We start from the raw sequence: 6,859 nt of genomic DNA on the forward strand, positions 1-6,859 counted from the left end.
GCAACCTTTTCAGGAATGTCAATGCTTTTTACTTCTACACTTCATTCTAGATACTATCTAGTGCACTAATTCCATTTTCAACTTTGCCCAATCTGCTGTTAAATCCATCTGTTGAGCTCTTAATTTTAGCTATTTTATTTTCTGTTCCAGACTTCCATTTGGCTTTTTATTGTAGATTCCAATTCTGTGGTGACATTCTGTCTTTTGCCATATATTTCCTTGAACCTGTTCATCACAATTATTTTAAAGTCTTGGTCTGATAACTCCAATATTACCTGTTTCTGTTTCTAGCCTCTCTCTTTTTCTCTTGCTCCTATTTATTTGTATGTCAGTAATTTTTACTGAATAGATCAAGAATGTGAAGGATTAGACCCTCCTCCTCCCTGCCTATTTCTGACCCAAGAGATGAGGCCTAAACTGAGATTGAAGAGAAGATTTGAATTCAGAATGAGATTGAAGTTTTGATTTAAACTCTGAAAAGCTTTAATACCTGAAAAGAAGACTGTTTTAAAAAATGAAAGTGCTTATGTTTCTCTTATTGTTTCTTCAGAGTTTAAAAGAATACAACTCTTTGTCATATAAAAAATGGTTTTGACTGAATGCCCAACATTCTGTATGAAACATATAGAGACTCCAGATCATGTTATCTTCCTCCAGAGGATATTGCCTTTTCCTCTGTCAGGCAGCAGAGAATTAGACAAATGTAATTCAACTTGGGGCTTTGCTAACTGAAACCTAATTTGCGGTCTTTGTATGTCCCAGTTTGCTTCTGGTTTACTCCCACTTCTAGGGCGTAGCTCTCTAGGAGTTCCAACTAAGAATCAGGGTTGTTTGTTGGAACTCCTCCTACTTATAAGGTCATGAACTCCAATTTTTCACCCTCGAATATTGTGAGCCTGCTTGCTTGCTCTGCTTTGTTGATGCTTTCTGATTGGCTTCTTACCCTAATTTTCTGCACAGTTTAAACTGTAAATGCCTCTAGAAGAACACTGGTTCCAAGCGCTAGGTTCTATTCTCTGTCCCTTCTATCTCTCTGAGAGCTTGGTCTCTCAACACCTAGCTGCGTTGTCCACTGAACACTTTTAATCTCCCCAGCCCCAAGAGGTGACCTAAAACTGCTCTGCTAAATTCTTTATCTCATTCTCCATGCCAAAAACATCAAGGAGGAAAATAAGTGTCCATGAAGTAAGCTCACCTTAATGAGCTCCCTTCTTTCTGGATCTAGTTTCTCAAGTCCTGGCTACCTTAGTAGCCTTCTTATTTCTTCTCAAAAAATGTTTATAAAAACCTGCCTTTTCTACTTTTTCTTGTTAAAATATTCATCTCTACTACAAGCTACTCAATCATAAAAGACCTCTGAACTCATGATTAAAATACGTGCATGCGTGTGTGTGTGTGTGTGTGAGTGTGTGTGTATGTATTTCTATCTCTGTTCATTGATTGACTGGATATAGGAGTAATGACCCTGTAGTAGCATACATACCTAACACCAAGATATTTGTTTCTATGCATCATTTCTTACTTAAACTAATCAGGTTTCTTTGGAGAAACTACTGATTTCAGTGAAAGTACAAGCACAATGTGAGCCTAGATATAGATATCTTGCTATACCAGTGATATGGTTTGGCTATGTCCCCATCCAAATCTCATCTTGAATTGTAGCTCCCATAATCCCCACATGTTGTGAGAGGGACCCAGTGGGAGCCAAATGAATCATGGAGAAGGGTTTTTTTTCCCTGCTGTTCTCATGGTAGTGAATAAGACTTACAAGATCTGATGGTTGTATAAAGGGCGGTTCTCCTGCACATGCTCTCTTGCCTGCTGCCATGTAAGACATACCTTTGCTCCTCCTTTGCCTTCCACCATGATTGTGAGGCCACACCAGCCATGTTGCACTTGAGTCCATTAAACCTCTTTTTTCTTTATAAATTACCCAGTCTCGGGTATTTCTTCATATCAGTATGAAAATGGATTAATACAACCAGAAAGTAAGAAAGTGATCAGAGAATGATGGGGACATTTCATAAGGACACAGGAAGCAACTTGAAGGGACACCCACTGGCCAAGTCTGGGATAATTGAAACATAAAAAAAAATTTGGTAATAGTTTATAGTACATTGAGCTAAGAAAAAAAAATCCATAAATTCATGGTAATATTCAAAGTAAAATAAAAGGAGAGGAGAAAAAAGAATTCCCAGTGTGTTTTTTTAAAACAGAAGAATGCCAGCTACTAAATGTAGAAGGAATAAAAATAATTAGAAAAGCAATACTTTTTAACACCCAAAGTAATAATTGGCTCAGGTAAGGATCATCAGAGGATACTAATATGACTGGGTAAAATGTTGAAAATAAGTCTCAAAATATCACTCTACAGACTACTTTTAAAGAGAAAAAATGTGCTTTCTCAATGGAAAAGTCTGGTGGTCATCACTTTAACCAAGTGGTCAAGCTTGGCAATGCCAATAGTGGTTTTACTTGATGATGTGCCTTCAGTATGATCAAGAGGAAGGTACACAACGTCATTTATGTGATGTTCTTGCTGGAAATGTTTGATCTAACTATCATAGCGAGGAAAGAGGCAATTCTAGAATGTGAGGCATGTTGGAGGACATCCTACCTGGACTCTTTAAAGAGACACTCAAATGCTCTGAGTGAATCTTGAGTGGATCTTGGATTGGAAAAACAGAAGCTATAAAGGATATTTTGGAGGATAATCGAAGGAATTTTAGTGAAGACTGGATGCTGGATGATATTGAATTCATGGTGACTTTCTTAGGTGTGTTGATATTGTGGTTAAATAGAGGAATCAGTTTATTCTTGGAAAATACATCCTGAAATATTTTGCAGTGAAGTGTCATGATGAAAGCAACCTACTTTTGTATGATTTGGAAAAAAAGGATGTGTGGGTATGGGTGTGTGTTTAGATAGAGTGGATGTATCCAGATGTTAACAGTTGGCAAACATAGGTGAGAGGTATGCAGGTCTTGAAAATTAGAAGAAAAAACTCTTGTAGCGTTTTATTTTTTCAACGAAAATCCACAAGATGGCAGTAGAGGAACACCCTCAGAATGGGTTTCTTGGGGGCCTCTTATAAGGTGACATTTTCTGATTTGAAAAGCAGGATGAGAGATCCAACAAAGGATTGTTTTGGCTTTGTGAATACATTTACATGTAATGTTATACAAAGGTATGAAGACAAAATGCCGTTTGGTTGTATCATTCTATGAATTGCTTTCATCGAAATAAATACCATTTTGTTAAATTTGGTCCATAAACTCCTGAAATGTGTCCAAAATGTTACGTGTATGAGCATTCTCCTTTTATGATGAGAATATCTACAGTTTCTACTATGTCTCAAAGGGGTCAATTATTGCTCCCCAAACTTAGAAGCTTGAGGGGTTCAAGAAAGTGGCACTAGATCAATGCCTTAATCACATCAGAACTGGTAGTAGTTTAAGCCATTTCTCTTTAATATGTGCTTTGAAAGTGAGTTTAGTGAAGTGCTCTGGCAGTGCTTATTTGTTAAATGGATTGATGTAGGAACTAGTGGATGTGGATGGATAGGAGTCAGAAGACCTGGGTGTGAATGTAGCACTTATGCCATCCTCTTCCCCAACATCTTTCCCCAAACACACACACCAAGTTAAAACTGTAGCCAGCAAGATGTTTGTGGTCACATAAAACAATTCCCCCCCAAACAAAATCAGTTGTTTGCCTGTATTTCATTTTTTTACTCCCCAAACAGAAACAGCTTATTGGTCAGTGGAGATGCCTGCAATATAAAATTTTCTCTTTATAAACATTTGTGAAAAGAGTTCATATTTTTAGGGCAACATGAGCCAAGCTTGTAATTGCGGGAAGCTTCTAGTCTTCTGTGAGTGTCACCTTGCCTCTTGTTCCCGCCTTCAACCCCTGCCACCCCAAGAGTTTTGGTTTGGATCAGGACTAGGTTTCTATAAATTGCAACGTGAGCAGCTAGGTGATCACAGTAAGAGCCAAGCCACATAATGCTCTTCTTTCGATTCATTGGGCAGATAGTTGTCTTAGAAACTTTCATGATGACTTGATTGTAAAATAAAATCCCTGTTGAGCAACTTGATCTGGCTATTTGGGTGGAATGGATTTTTTTAAAAGTGTAAACTAAGGGAAAATAAAATACTCATTTAAAATGTGTTGGCAGCGTGTAGTTGGCTTAAAGTGTCATTTACTGAGTTGTTACCATTTTTGCTCTCTCAATTTTATTAGTATTAAAAATTCATTATTGAGGGACCATGAGCTACATGCAATTAGTAATGTCACTGAAAGTGAGAGGCTAAATAGTAAGATGGTCATGTCTTTAGAAATAAACTTTTAACTTCTCTTTACTGCATTCCCCATGGAAATACCATGTTGTGCCATGTTGTTCCTTAAAAGAGCTTACGTTCAGTAGAGAACTGGTGAAATAAATAATGACACATTCATATATTGAGATTGTATGTAACTGTTGAAAATAATGACATAGATTCATATATATTGACATGGAAAGATATCCAAGCTGAACTGTAGGAGAAACAGAGCAAGTTGCAGAGCTATATGTAAAGCAGAATACTATTTTGGAGTATACATTTGCTATTATATGTTCAGAAAATAAGATATGGGAGATCATATAAAAATTTGCTTAAAGCGATTTATTTATGTTGTGGGGAAAGGAGTAGTATTGTAGTACAAGGGAACTTATGTTTTGTGTTTTATATGTTTTTCTGTTGTCTGGATTTTTAAAAATGAGAATGTAGTCTGAATAAATAATGATATAAAGGGAGTGTATGTTGGCACTATCCGTTGAGACCTTCATGTGCTAAATATAATTGTGCAGTATCATCAGTTCTGTCATTCATCTTGAATAGACAACAGCCAAAGAGAGCCAGCTGGTTAACTTATAAGTTATATCCCTTCCGCATTCAAAGATGTTTACAATATTAATAGACTGAAATGAAACAATAAAAAACAAATGTATAAACTAAAAAAGACAAATTATTTAGAACGAATGAGATAACTCTTTAGAAGGAATGAGATAACAGGACCTGGAATATGGAATGACTTCTCTACAGAATATAGCAAAAAGTTTACCTCTGAGCTTTCTGGTATCCAAGGGGAAAAGGAAAATATGTTGGCTCTATATATTTCTTCCAAAGTAAGAATGCTACAAAGAAATTTATCATACGGCATCACATTTGTGACACTGACATATTGGACAATTTTTTAAAAACAATTTTGCTTATAATTTATTTCACTGATTTATTTTACATATATGAAATAGAAAAATGATATTCCAAAGAATTATGCCTCTCAAGTTTTGGAGGAAATTATTTTTTAGAAATAAAAAATTAAATTCAAATTGCACAAATAAAAGATAAGTTTAAGCTCTGCTTAAAAGTAAATTTCAGAGACGTTCTTCGCCGAGAGTCGTCGAGGTTTCCTGCTTCAACTGTGCTTGGACGGAACCCGGCGCTCGTCCCCCACCCCGGCCGGCCACCCATAGCCAGCCCTCCGTCACCTTTTCACCGCGCCCTCGGACTGCCCCAAGACCCCGCCGCCGCTCCAGGGCCGCGCAGCCACCGCCGCCGCCTCTCCTTAGTCGCCGCCTTGACGACCGCGTCCACCTCGCAGGTGCGCCAGAACTACCACCAGGACTCAGAGGCGGCCATCAACCGCCAGATCAACCTGGAGCTCTACGCCTCCTACGTTTACCTGTCCATGTCTTACTACTTTGACCGCGATGATGTGGCTTTGAAGAACTTTGCCAAATACTTTCTTCACCAATCTCATGAGGAGAGGGAACATGCTGAGAAACTGATGAAGCTGCAGAACCAATGAGGTGGCCGAATCTTCCTTCAGGATATCAAGAAACCAGACTGTGATGACTGGGAGCGGGCTGAATGAGATGGAGTGTGCATTACATTTGGAATAAAATGTGAATCAGTCACTACTGGAACTGCACAAACTGGCCACTGACAAAAATGACCCCCATTTGTGTGACTTCATTGAGACACATTACCTCAATGAGCAGGTGAAAGCCATCAAAGAATTGGGTGACCACGTGACCAACTTGCACAAGATGGGAGCACCCGAATCTGGCTTGGCGGAATATCTCTTTGACAAGCACACCCTGGGAGACAGTGATAATGAAAGGTAAGCCTCAGGCTAATTTCCCCATAGCCGTGGGGTGACTTCCCTGGTCACCAAGGCAGTGCATGCATGTTGGGGTTTCCTTTACCTTTTCTATAAGTTGTGCCAAAACATCCACTTAAGTTCTTTGATTTGTACCATTCCTGCAAATAAAGAAATTTGGTACCCCCCCCCAAAAAAGTAAATTTCAATAGAAGATTGTTGTTTTCCTTGAATAAGAAGCTGAAATTGTGGAGTGAAGTTTTTATTTGGTTTAATTTTTATGGGGGTTTTTATTTTTTAATTTTTATTTTAGATTCAGGGGGTACATATGCAAGTTTGTTAACTGGGTATATTGTGTGATGCCGAGGTTTGGAGTATATGAATGATCCCATCACCCAAGTACTGAGCATAATACCCAATAGTTTTTCAACCTATCCCCTCCCTCCTCCCTCCCTCCCTTCCTGCCTCTTCTAGTAGTTCCTAGTTTCTATTGTTGCTATCTTTAGGACAATGGTTTTTTAATTATATTTTTACAAAAGACACAGAGACCTTTGATTGAATATTTTCACTATTTACCCTCTATAAAAATGCAGTCAAAACATCAAATCACAACTCACTCACTGAAAACATCTTTTTGGGAAAACTGAGGGAATATAATCCAGGTACGTATTTTCCTGAAAATCCAAACAAATTTTTTTCAAACCTGGCTGCA

The 6,859-nt window shown here is 38.1% G+C and overlaps 1 pseudogene; it reads left to right on the forward strand.

Annotated features, from left to right (window-relative positions):
• The first annotated feature begins 3,122 nt into the window (after positions 1 to 3,122).
• On the forward strand, positions 3,123 to 6,333 carry LOC100982470 (ferritin heavy chain-like; annotated as a pseudogene).
• Positions 6,334 to 6,859: the final 526 nt, after the last annotated feature.

The sequence above is a fragment of the Pan paniscus genome, chromosome X (assembly GCF_029289425.2).
Source record: "Pan paniscus chromosome X, NHGRI_mPanPan1-v2.0_pri, whole genome shotgun sequence".
NCBI classification, from domain to species: domain Eukaryota; kingdom Metazoa; phylum Chordata; class Mammalia; order Primates; family Hominidae; genus Pan; species Pan paniscus.